The following is a 13,016-nucleotide window of genomic DNA, read 5'->3' as shown; positions in this document are numbered from 1 at the left end:
CCTTTCTAACAATTTTGGGAATCCAAAAAGGGCTTCCTTCAAAAGTAATGAACTGCTATCACTGAAAGTCTTCATGAGGAGGCTGGATGACCATGGTCAGACAGAGACAGTGGTGAACAGTGGAAAGGTCTCAGGATGTAGATACAGAGAACTCGGATGGTCCTGCCACCTTCTTAACAAATCCCTCCAGCTGACAAATGAGAGAACCAGACTTGATTCCTCCTAAAGCTATAGATTGGCCTGGATGGCCTGGGGTCCTCACTCCTCAGATTCTGAGATTCTCATTCATCCTCTGGTAATCATACCTGGGAGAATGTAGAGGCATCCCTCCTTCCAGAGGCCAGTCACAGAGGCTGCAATGTCATTGATCTTAGGTAATGGGACCCTTGGAGATACCAGCTGCTGCCAGTCATTGAAGACCAATCCACCCAGCTCTCCCTGGGAGCTTCCTGCTCTGACCAATGAAAGGAGATGGTCTAGCCTCTCCCCTTCTGCCACCCTCAGCCCCACATCACTGTAGATCAAGGCAGAAGCCATTACTTTCTTATCTGAAATGAGTTCATCCTCATATGTATTGGGCCCCTGGATTTCCTTCAGTCCCACAGACATCCTGCTCTTGGCAGACACTTCTCCCCAGTGTGGCTGGGTTCCAGGGCCTGCAATGGTCTCCCACAAAGGCAGCGGTTTCCTGTTTTCCATCAGGGAGAAATCAATCCACTGCCACTTCAAGCACCAGCTGCTCAAATCATCCTTCATGGCATCCAGTCTCATATGCAAGCTCTCAATGATGGGGGAAGTGTCAACACATGAGTCCAGTCCATAAAGTCAGGAAATGGAGGGTCTCCAGAGGCCACCATTTTCCAAAGCAGTTTTGCCCTGCAGCCATTGGTCTCTCCATTGACGCCTTCACTTGTCAGAGCTGGCACCACTTGGGTGCCACGATCAGAGGCCCTTCCTTGTGGCTCAATAATACACGCTACCCGCTTGTCTGCCACTGGGGCAGATGCCAGTTAAAGGCCTTCAAGGCTGCATTAATTATACCTTCTGCAACAATGCCATTGCCGCGTCCTCAATAACTTTGGTGACTCGACCCAGCTTCCCAGGTGGAGAAGCCAAGCATCCATCCCCTGGCGTCCATAGACTGGGTCATCTGCTGCCACAGGCTGGACAGGTGGTCCACTGGGTGTTGTCCGATGCCCTGGAAATCCCTCCCTTCTCCTAGGCTAGAAGCTTGCACTTGGGCAACAGCCAGCAGAGCCCTTGCATGACTCACAGGATAACACATCATTAGCCAAGATGCTGAGACTGTTTGTGGGTTGGTGGGTTGGAGATTTTTGTTTAATACTTAGCTCACAGCTTCCAAGAGAGATGAAGTCTCTTTGGAAGAGGGGAACCAAGAAGGGTCAAGAAACCCAAGATTTGGGTAGGGCATTCATCCTGACCAGGTGCTCCCATGCATGACCAAATGGGTCTACTTACCATCATCCCCTTCTTGGTTCAAGTCAAGCCTTCTGTTCTCCCCTCAGTCTCCCTTGGTGTCTCCCTCAAAAAGGTGCTGAGTTCAGCCCTTTGGAAGGCTGGGGGTGTCACCCCTGAAGGAGGACAACTATTTCTAGTCCTCAGTCTCTTCCTGCTCTAGTCCCTGTGGTCCTTCACATCCTTGGGTGCACTTGAAACAATGAAAATGATCCAGCTGCTGGCCTTCAAGAATCAGTTCAGGCCTCTTCTGACCCTCCCTGGGGGGATACGAGATCTGTTCTAGTCACTCACAGGAGAGGGGTGTGAGGCAGATGAATGATCGGAATTCGAGAGCCAGGGGTGAGGTTCCCCGACCTCTGGGTGAAGGCCACCAGGGATGCAGACCTGCCTCAGCACCAACAGGAGCAGGAGTGACTCAGTTGGTGTTTTGCTGGACATGAACATACAAGTTGTTCATGTCGATCTTTCACACTCAAGACAAAGACTCTCTTGTAGCTGGCAGAGCCTTAGACGTGAACCCATCCCAGAGGAGTTGCCACCATTAGCCCATGACAAAAGCAGGGTCAATGAGAGCACCTAGGCATGGGTGATACTGGGAAGGGGAGCCATATGAGCGGAGCAGCCAAGCCCTGAATGTGGGAGGAGGAGCCTGGGCATGTTCTGGCCACACTTTCCTTCGGTGGTTTGTTCTTTTGCTACCTTGTCACATGACCCCAGAGACAGCATCCCAATGGACTGGTCGATCCTGGCCAGCTCCTCTTTGGGGGGCATCTAGAGTCCATTCGTCAGAGTTGCCATTGCCACCACCTGGGACCTCAAGCTCACCAAACCCAGGATCACTGATGGCAAGATTCTCTCATTTTCAGTGTCTTTTCTTCTGAATAATTTTGCTTCTGTCTCTGCCCAGATCTCTCTGTTGATCAGTTTCTGTTTCTTTGCCTCTGTCTCTCTCTTCTCTCTCTTTGAAGAAGCTGTGACGTGGTACGGTGGAGTGGTGTGCCAGAGAACTGCCTCAGACACGTAGGAGAACTGTGACCCCAGGTAAGCCACCAAACCTCAGTGTCTTCATAAAAAGAGAATGAAGCATCAAACTCACAGATTGTTGTGAGGATCACATAAGTTAACGAATGTTAACTTTATAAACATGGAACACTTTGGAATCCTTAAAATGGGGGGGGGATCAATGCTGTTGCTTGGTCATTTTCAGTTCAGTCTGACTTCATGACCCTTTGGGGGGATTTTCTTGGCAAAGATATCGGGAAGGTTTGCCATTTTCTTCTGTGCCTCAGTTTACAGATGAGGAAGCTGAGGCAAATGGGCTGAAGTGATTGCCCAGAGTCTCATAGCTAGAAGGTGTCTGACTCTGAATCTGAACTCATTACAAATACTAATTATTAATCTGCTTCTAATTTTGCCTAAGGATCTCTCTCTCTCTCCCTTTCTCTATTTTGTCTATTTACTCTTCTCCTCCCTCCCTCCCTCCTTCTCTCTTCCCCCTTCTCTCTCCCCCCCCTTTCTCTCTGCCCACCTCTCTGTATTTCTGTCTGTCTCTGTTCATCTCTGTCTGTTCATCTCTGTATTTCTGTCTGTCTCTATCTGTAGCTGTCCTCCTCCTTCTTCCCTCTCTCTGGCCCTTTTTGAACTCTCTAGAGCAATGGGTTGACTGTGGCTTTGGGTAGCAATCTATGCAGACCTACAATTAACTTGGCAAGAGAGCTTGGGAGGAAAGACTTTCTGGCATTTCCCGGCAAGGCAAGGAGAAGGATTGAAAGATGGTTTTCCAAAAGCAACTCCTGACCTATTCAGTCAATGGCCTCTTGGGTCTCCATGGCCTCTACTCGAGGCTGAAGCAGGGAAAGACTTGCCCAGAGCCTCTGGGGACGACCTCCTGACCTTGGACCCCAAAAGCTCAGTGCAATTCAATGTAGGGATGGAGGATACAGAGACCTCAGAAGAGGGGACTACCACTGGCTTCCATCCCCTGAGATCTCCCTGGGAATGCAGGTACTGGCTCTTCCCTTGCAAATCCTTGTCCCTTGAGGTCTGCCCCTCCTGGCCTCCTTTTGGTCCCAGCACCAAGGGGCTCCTCTTTGCTTCCCTCTTACTTCTCCAGTAGCTGATGAATCAGCTCCTTCTAGTCCCTATTTAAATACCTTTGAGGCTCCTATTTCCCAGTCATATGAAAAGCCAGGCAAAGAGGCCCTGACACCTCCCTATCCTCAGGGCTGAGCACCCTCTCATCCTCTCAGCTCCAAGGTTCCACAGCCCAGAACAGAAGCCCCAACAATCCAAGAAAGTCTTTTCAAAAGAAAGAATGCCATTGAAACCAGCTGATGTTGAGAGGCAGTAAGTATGAGGAAGGGGTGAACCCTAAAGCCCCAGTATCTGGTCCTGAGTCTCTCTAGAAGCAAAAGAGCCAGAGTCCCAGCTGAGAAAGCTGCATCTGGGGTAGGAGACAGAAGTCCTTCCTAGCAGGCCACTCCGTCTGCCAGGCTCTAGGGCCACCACAGCGGGTGCTTAGGCAGTGAGCTATGCCACTTGGCTCGTGAGCGTGGCTCATGACTAGGACATGCATCGGTCACAGTCTGGACCACAGATGTTTCCAGGCTCTCTGGAGCCCAGCAGTCTTGGATTACAGGAGCATGGGATTAAGTCAAGTGGGGAAAGGGGGTGAAGGAGGAAGTTTCACTCCCTGCAAAGAGCCTTGGGAGGCTGGATGGAATCACTGGGACCAAGCAAAACAAGTCAATGCCAGTCTGTACCCACAGAGAAAACATGAATCATGACCCTCAGACCTGAGGCAGTTTGAGGGTGAAATTGGGGAAGAACGTTTCTCACGTGACGCGCAGAAGAAGGTCCGATTCACCCCCTGGATCCAAAGAGCCTGATCCAGAGGCTGAGGCAAGGAAGGAATGTGCCTGGTTCCTCCTCCATCAACTTGGCTTCTAATTACCCTGTACGGTCTGTATTTTAAGATGCCTTCTAACTCTGGCATTCTCTCCTGCCCTCTGGAGTGCCTTCCAATCCGAGGATTGTTTCGTGTTCTAAGACTATTCCCAAGTAAGATAGTCTAGGCTCCGTCATCCATCTTGTAAGTCCTCACCTCATATCTTTTCTGTTCTAAAATCCCCGGTGGTGGTTGAAACACAGTAGAGTGGTTTTCAACAGTTCCCAAACAGAAAGAATGAAAGTCCACTGCCCTCTTGAAGAAAGAAGGGCCTCTCCCCTCCACATGCAAAAGGAAAGACCCTGGATGTGGGAGACCTTTGAGCTTTCTTCTCCATCCAAATGGTCTCATCTCTGGGCCTCCTTCAGCATTGAATGATAGAGGAGAGTTCTGGCAGGACAAAGTAAGGAAAGCTCCCAAACCAGAGGAAAATCCTGGACTTCCACTAAGGTCCCTGGAGATGGCCAGTTCAAGGCAGAGAATCCACCCAGATCTGCCGTAAGCTCTAAACACTCAACAAGGAAGTGGGCCAGGACCTGGCCTCTGCCCACCCTGGATGGCTTCAGGATCACATTCTCATCATCCCGGCTCTTCTGCCAAAGAATCTTGGAGTCATTTGGGGCACCTCCCCAACACACTAAAGAACTCGCACCCTGGGGAGTCAGAACTGGATTGTCCACGAAGGACAGAAGGGAGAGAGAGGGGAGAGTGGGAGGGGATCCAAGGCTGCCCCACGGCAGCCCTGGTGGCCTCCCCAGGGCCTGCTCTGGGCCGGCTAATTGGTGAGGACAAGGCACCACTTACCAGCTCCTCCTCTGGGGCAGCTGCTGAGAAGAGGCAGGCCAGAGAAGATGTGGGATGGCTCAGGACTGCTGCATGAGTGTGGGGATGCTAGCTCGTCCCCCTATTTAAACGGTCCAAAGCAATGAATCAGCAGAGGGGCAGTGTCAGAGGTTAGAAGAGCAGGCTGTGCCTGCTGGGAGGCAGGGGGAGCTCCCTGCCCAAGCCACAGCCTCTGCTGCTCCCTCCCTCTGGCAGCCTGGCCAAATGACTTCAAGAAGCACTTTCCCCTTGCTTCCTTCCTTCATGTCTTCCTCCCCTCCCTGTCTTCTTTCTCTTTTCTTCCCTCTCTTCCTCCACCTTTTTCCTTTCTTCTCTTCTCTTTTTATTTTTTCTTTCTTCTTCTCCCTTCTCTTTTTTCTTCCTTTCCTTCTCTTTCTTGCTTTCCTTCCCCTTTTCACCCTTCTTTAGGTCCATTTCTTAGGATCAAAGACCTAGAGGTTTAAGTGTCCTGACTGGTCCACTTAGCTAAGCTTCATTTCATGAAAGGACTGAGACCCAGAGAGAAATGACTTGCCCAAAGAGACACAGAAAGGAAGAGGCAAAGAAAAAAGAAGGAAGAGGCAGAGTCTGAATTCGAACTCAGGTCTCCATATTCTCGAATCCAGCACTCTTTACACTACCTGGATGCCCTTGTTTGTCTCCCTTCTTTCTTCTTTCCCTTTCTTCTCTTCTTTTATCCCTTTTTTTCCTTTTTCACTTTCTCTCACTCACTTAGAATTCATAAATGAGAGCACAGAATTATCACCCTTAGTGTCAGAGAAGAGCCCGCCTGAGAACTTATCTAGGGATGTGCAGAGAAAGGAGGCATGTGGGGCCTTGCTTAGGAGCTCCTAAGGGTCAAATCCAATTACCTTTTCTCAGTCCTCAACCTTCTGACCTCTCTGCAGGTCTGGATATTGTCGGTCCCCCTCCTCTCCTGATCATTCTTTTCTCTCCAGGCTTTCAGGACACCTCTCTCTCTCTCTTTCTCTCTCTCTTTCTCTCTCTCTCTCTCTCTCTCTCTCTCTCTCTCTCTCTCTCTCTCTGTCTCTCTCTCTCTATGTCTCTGTCTCTCTGTCTCTGTCTCTCTTCTCTCTCTCTTCTCTTCTCTCTCTCTGTCTCTCTCTCTGTCTCTCTGTCTCTGTCTCTGTCTCTCTTCTCTCTCTCTTCTCTTCTCTCTCTCTCTCTGTCTCTCTCTCTGTCTCTCTGTCTCTCTCTCTGTCTCTCTGTCTCTCTCTGTCTGTCTCTCTGTCTATGTCTCTGTCTCTTCTCTCCCCTCTCTTCTCTCTCCTCTCTCTGTCTCTCTCCCTATCTCTCTCTGTTTCTTTGTGTCTCTTTCTCTCTCTGACCCCATCTATCTCTTGTCTCTATCTATCTCTCTATCTCTGTGTCTCTGTATGTGTGGTGTTCTTCTGCAATCTCTCAGACAAATCCTCCTGCGTCTCCTTTGCTGGATCCTCTCCAGAGTGGCATCCCACAAAGTGAGCTCTGTCCTGAGACTCCTTGTCTTGGTTCTCGCCTCAGCTCTCACAGATTCCATGGTCATTTTGATGCAGACCGCCCCCCCTCAGATCCAGTCATAACTCTTTCCTGATCTCCAGGATCCCATTCTGAAGAGATCTCAGTCTCAACAGAGCTTCAACTGAACTCACTTTTCAATTCTTTTTCCTAACTTCTTTATTACTGTCACAGAAGACCACCAACCTCCCCAATCACCAGGCTCACAGCCCTGCTGTCCTCCTAGACTCTCGGATCTCTCTCACTTCCTGATGTTACCTTTGAAACACCTTTGCCTCCTCTGACACTGCCCCTGTCTTGGTGCAGACTCTCATCATCTTGTCCCTGGATCATTGCAGTAGTGCTGAGGAGGGGGGAGGTGGTAAGGCATGGGTTCCCGTCTCTAGGTCACCCTTCATTCAGTCATGAAAGTGATTTGCATTAAAACACCAGTTGACCATGTTGCCCCACCATCAATACCCTCCTTCCAAGGATCACACACAAAATCCTCTGATTTTCAAAGCCCTTCCTAACCTGCGCTCTCCTACCTATCCAGATGTCTTATAACTTAACTCCCACCACACACTTTTCAGTCTCCTAGCTCTTCTTTGAACAAGGTCATCTGTCTCTCTTCTCTGAGCATGTTCACTTGCCTTCTCCCACACCGGCAATGCTGCTCTCCCTCCTCATTCCTGCCTCCTGGCTTTCCTTCCTGGCTTTCTCCAAGTCTGCCAAAATCCCACCTTCTCCAAGAAGTCTTTCCTGATCCCCCTTAACTCAAATATTTGCCTCCTCTCTGTTGGTCATCCCCAATGGATCCTGTAATATGTTTGTACCTGGTCATTTGCCTGTTGTCTCTCCCACTAGACTGGAAGCTCCTTGAGGGCAGGATCGGTCTTTTGCCTTCTTTAGTTCCCCAGTGTTTTGCAGTGGCTGGCTCACTATGGATGCTTAGGAAATATTTTACTCAACTAAGCCCCCCACTGGGGAATGTTGCCAGAGTTGGCTGGCCACCATTCCAGAGGTGGTGCTTTTGAGCTCAAGTGATTAACAACACATTCTGCTCATTTTATTTATAGAAAAGACTTTTTTTTGGAAATTCCAGTGTCTTTTAGCAGCCTCTATTCCCATCATCACCATAAGCTAGGCACTGGCTCAAGGGATGGGAAGCTAGGAGCAGCAACATTATCTCAGGAAGAGACTGGGGAAAGCACATCCGGTTGTCTCCTTTTCCATAACTGAGGCCAAGTGTTCTACCCAGGATAATCAAACAACAACAGAGCCAGCCAAGCTCTGATCCAGGCTCTGCAGGCTCCACAGTATGGGTTCTTCCTGGGTCTTCTCTTTAGTCCCTTACCCTGTAGCACAGATGCCTATGGAACTAGAGAAGGGTTCTCAGGAAGGTTGTTGCAGAACCTGATCTTTATATTTGAGGCTGGTGCAGAAGCAGTGAGGGAAAGGGGTTAGGACCCAGGATGTCTTCCATCACCACCTGTGCAACCAGCATTCCAAGGATCCTCTGGTGGGACAAGAAATAGTTGCTATTATTTGGAGAGTTTAAAGGTTAGAGATCTTGGGTCTAAGTGCTTTCATTGTGCCAAGGTTCTAGTCCAAGAGTAGCCTCAACTCATCTGGCTACTTGCCTTAGACCAAGACACTGAGCCCTTCCCTGGCTTGGATGGCCGGCTCTCTAAAATGGGGAGAGTAATATTTACCTGTGGTGCCTTATTGGGATGGCAAGGGGTTTAATTAATGTTTGTCTTGTGCTTTGAGATCTCTGGATGAAAGGAAAGACATAAAAGTGCATAGTGTTATTACTGAAATAGTTGATTGGTGGCTTGCCACTGGCAAGCCATAAGGTTTGAATCATACAACATTCTTGGGCATTTGGGTTCATGATTCACAGCCAAAAACAAAAAACATAAAATGACGAGAGTCTGGGAGATGCTGGCAACTTGGGGTTCTTTGTTTTCTACTCCCTCAACCACTCCCTTCCTCCCCAGCTGGGATTCCAAATAGAAAACAACTTCATCCCCAAATGCTGCCTCTCCCAAACTGGCAGTAAACCATTCTCTGTCCTTGGAGCCCTGAAGAAAGGATGAACATGATGAAGGTCCATAGTGCTCATGTCTCAAGTCTCAAGAGCCCATCCCTGCAGAAGGTGAAGGACAGGGAGCCTCCTGTCCCCTACTGCTTGCTCTGCAAGAGTAATCCGATGGATGCTGCCAGTGCTACTCACTCCTATGCTTAACCCATCATTGCTGGGATTTTCACAGCAAAGTGCCCTTTCTGGGCCCCGCTGTCCCTTAGTTCCCCTATTAAAATGGAAGTTCTATGAGGGTAAAAACTGACTTCCCTTTGTATTTGTAGCACAGTGTTTGGTCCATGGTAGACATTGAAAAAAATTTTTATTCATTCATTTAATATTGAAGATGGAAGAGATGTTATCTCTCCGGAGGTCCCCTCTGCTTTACAGATGAAGGCATAGGCATCATGAAAATGAATCCAGTGGTGCTGTCTTCTAGGACAGTCTGTCAACCTGTGCCCCACACACCTGTGACTCATCAACTTCCTTTAACTGCCACTAATTGGTCACAACTTAGCTGGTCCACTATCTCCAGGGAGAGGCCTAGGATTTCTCTTTCTACAAAAGACTATGGTAGAGATCCCATCGATTTCCTTTGTTGAGATTTCCTATGGACTCCCTTCCATTCTGAAGATGCAGCCCAGGCACCCTCTTCTGTCTGAAGTCTCTCCAAATTCTCTCACTAGCTGGTAGAGGCCTGGTATTTGTATTTCTTTATAGTTCTGTTCAATAGCTGTGCTTTTTGTCTTCCCTACTAGAATGGAAGTTTCTTCCAATTAGAGATTGTTTCATTCTTTGTCAGCACCTTAGACAGTGGAGGAGCACAACCACAACATTATGAATAGCAATGATATAGCAAGAGCTTCCCTCACTGGACCAATGTCCATGTTCCTAAGCCCATGAAGTTGTATCACCTTTAAATCTCATCCCTTCCAGTGTTCTTACCTAGCCTCCCTGTGCAAAGAAAATACAGTGGACTCTTGAATTTGGTATTTATTGGCTCAAAGATCTCCAACCTTTGTGCCCATACCCCCCTCTTCCTTACCCCCCCCTCCATTTTTCTATGCCAAGATTAAATCTAAATCAACTTCACAAGTCCAAGATGAGGGAGACATGAATGACCAGATAGTTTGGAAAAAGATGGGAGATGGGATAATGAACTTCAAGATCAATGTGAACCAGCAGCCAGAAATGGCAGCCAAGGGGGCTAATAGGGTGTTGGGCTGCATTTAAATGTGTCGCTTTCAAGACTAGAGGTAAGACATTGACCTAGGATGTCTTTGTGGTAGAGAACTCCTACAGGAGGAAATTCCCTCCATCAATACAGGTCAGATCTTCTCTGCCACTTTGAGTCTTAGAAAGGTGCTTAGAGTATATGAATTATGACTTTTCTGAATTCCCACAACCAGTTTGGATGAGAGGTGGGACCTGACCCCATGTCCTGTGAACCACTATACCACACTACCTCTCATCTCTGGAATACAAATTGAATAATCCTACTGGATTCTGCCTTAGTCAAATTGCATCTGAGCTATAATGGGTAGTTCTGACTGAACCCTCTTGGAAAGGACATTAATGAGCTGGAAAGTGTCCAAAGAAGGGAACCAGGATAATGAAGAGCCTTGTGATGGTTGGAGGAACGTTGAATGGGATGTTGAGACTGGAGAACACGTAACTCGATAACTCAGGTTAAATACTCTTCAATGCAAAAGAAGGATTGGGCTTGTTCTGGTCAGCCCCAAAGGAAAGCAGGAAGGGTGGTGAGTAGAAATTACAAAAGGGCAACTTAAGGTTTAAAGCAATTCTTTCACCTATCTGTGTGACCTTGGGCAAGTCACTTAATCACAATGCCTTGCAAAAAAGAAATTGTTTTGATGACTTCTGTCCCAGAAAAGCACCATCTTCTTCAGGAGGTAGTGAGCTCTCCACCATTTTAGAGTTTCAAGTCAAGGTTGAAGGACAATTGTTGAAAGTGTTAGAAAGAGGAGAGGAGATTTGTTCAATTATGACTTGGACTAGAGGTCCCAGGACTCTGAGATCCCTCCTAACTCAGACTCCAGATTCTGCTGAAATATGGACAATATGAGATTAAACTGTCCATCTGGTTTAAGGAATGACCACAATGATTAAGCAAGATCCCCAAAAGCTCCCTTTCAGCTCCAAGATTCTCCATTTTTCTAATGAAGGGCCTTTTCTTCAGAAAAATAAATTCATACACTCCCAGGCTTTGTAAAATGTTTCCAGAAATCTTGAAGTCTATCTCATTGCTAGCAGCCAGGTTGGTTATAAAACCTTGCTGGATATATATGGCTTCTAGCTTTGGTAAAGAGATCCTCAGAGCAATAGATCCCTCCTACTCCACTGGAGACCACACTGCTGTGGGAATACTTAGAGATTCACAATCTCTACCCCTCTGACTCTTTAGAGGTATTTACAAAGCGATCATTTGGGCACCTAGAATTGACCACCCAGAGGAAGCAACTCACCCCACACCTTATGTTTATTGACTATGACTGGAATTTCCCTTTTCAACAATCACTAGACTGAGAGATAAGGGAGTCATGATTTATCTAGTTCAACAAAGCATTGGGCAAATTTTCTTCTCTCCTTGTGAACAAGAGAAAGAGCTGCGGGCAAGGGACAGATGATGGTTATCAGTAGGTAGATATGGGACTGATTAGATGGATGGACCCAATGAGTGGTTGATCACTAATTCTTGATATCAGATCTGAAGGTCTACAGTGGAGTACGCACTGGTATTTGTCCTTAATCTGGCACCAGTCAGCATTTTTATTAAGGATTAACAATAATGCCCCAAGCCTCTGCCTTAGGCACTCTTCTCGAATCTATGTATTCCCACTTAGCGATGTCAGCAGCTGCCATGGGTTCAATGATCATCTCTATGCAGCTGATTTCCAGACCTATTTATCCAACTATGGTTTCTTTCCTTTAGTCCAAAATCCATGATTGCCTATTGAATATCTCAGAATGAATGTCTTTATCTTGAACATCACAAACTCAGCATGTTTCAAATGGAACCCATCAGCTTTTGCCCCAAATCATCCCTTCCCTAGGTCACCCCTTCCCTAGGTCACCCCCTCCCTAGTCCCCTATCTACTACATTGACATTGACTCTCAGGAATAATCAGGAATAATAATCAACACATATTATTAATAGTTCAGGCACTCATTTCTCAAATATTTAGAGAACTGAGTCAAATTTATAAGCATACAAGTCATTCCTGAAAGAATCAAAGGATATGTGTAGGTAATTTTCAGACAAAGAAATCAAAGCTATCTCTAGCCATGAGGAAAAAAATGCTCTAATTCACTATTAAGGAAATGCAAATTAAAGCAACTTCAAGTTCCACCTCACACCTTTCAGAAAATGAATATGACATAAAATGATAAATGTTGGATGGGATTGGGAAAACTGGGAAACTGATCTATTCTTAATAAAATTATGAACTGATCCAGTCATTTTGGAGAGCAATTTGGAGCTATATTCAAAAGGCTATAGAATTGCACATATCTTGTCTGTATCCCAAGGAAATTTTTTAAAAAGGAAAAGGACCTATTTGTACAAAAATATGTATCACAGGTTTTTTTTGTGCTAATAAAAAATTAGAAATGAAGGGAATGCCTATCAATTGGGGAATGGCTGAACAAGCTGTTTTATATGATTGTAATGGTATGCTATTGTGCTATAGACATGATGAGCAGGATGATTTCAGAAAAACCTGGAAAGACTTACATGGACTGATGCAAAGCAAAGTGAACAGAACCAGGATAATATTGTATACAGTGACAACAAAATTTCATGATGATTAACTGGGAATAATTTAGCTATTCTCAACACAACAGTGATCTAAAACAATCCCACAATTCTCACAATAAAAAATGCTATCCACCTCCAGAGGAAGAGCTGGGAGTCTAAATGAATATAAAGCATATAATTTTTTCTTCCTTCCTTCCTTTTCTTTCTTTTTTCCTTCCTTCTTATTTTTCTTTCACAAAGTGACTAATATGAAAATATGTTTTATATGATCATATATGTATAATCTTTATCAGATTGCTTGCCATCTCAGAGAAGGGGAAGAGAAGGAAGGAGAATTTGGAATTTGGAGAAGGGAGAATTTGGAAGGAAGGAGAATTTGGAACTCAAAATTCAAAGAAAAATTAAAT

The sequence above is a fragment of the Macrotis lagotis genome, chromosome 6, assembly GCF_037893015.1.
Source record: "Macrotis lagotis isolate mMagLag1 chromosome 6, bilby.v1.9.chrom.fasta, whole genome shotgun sequence".
NCBI classification, from domain to species: Eukaryota; Metazoa; Chordata; class Mammalia; order Peramelemorphia; family Peramelidae; genus Macrotis; species Macrotis lagotis.
Note: the sequence above shows the minus strand (reverse complement) of the source record.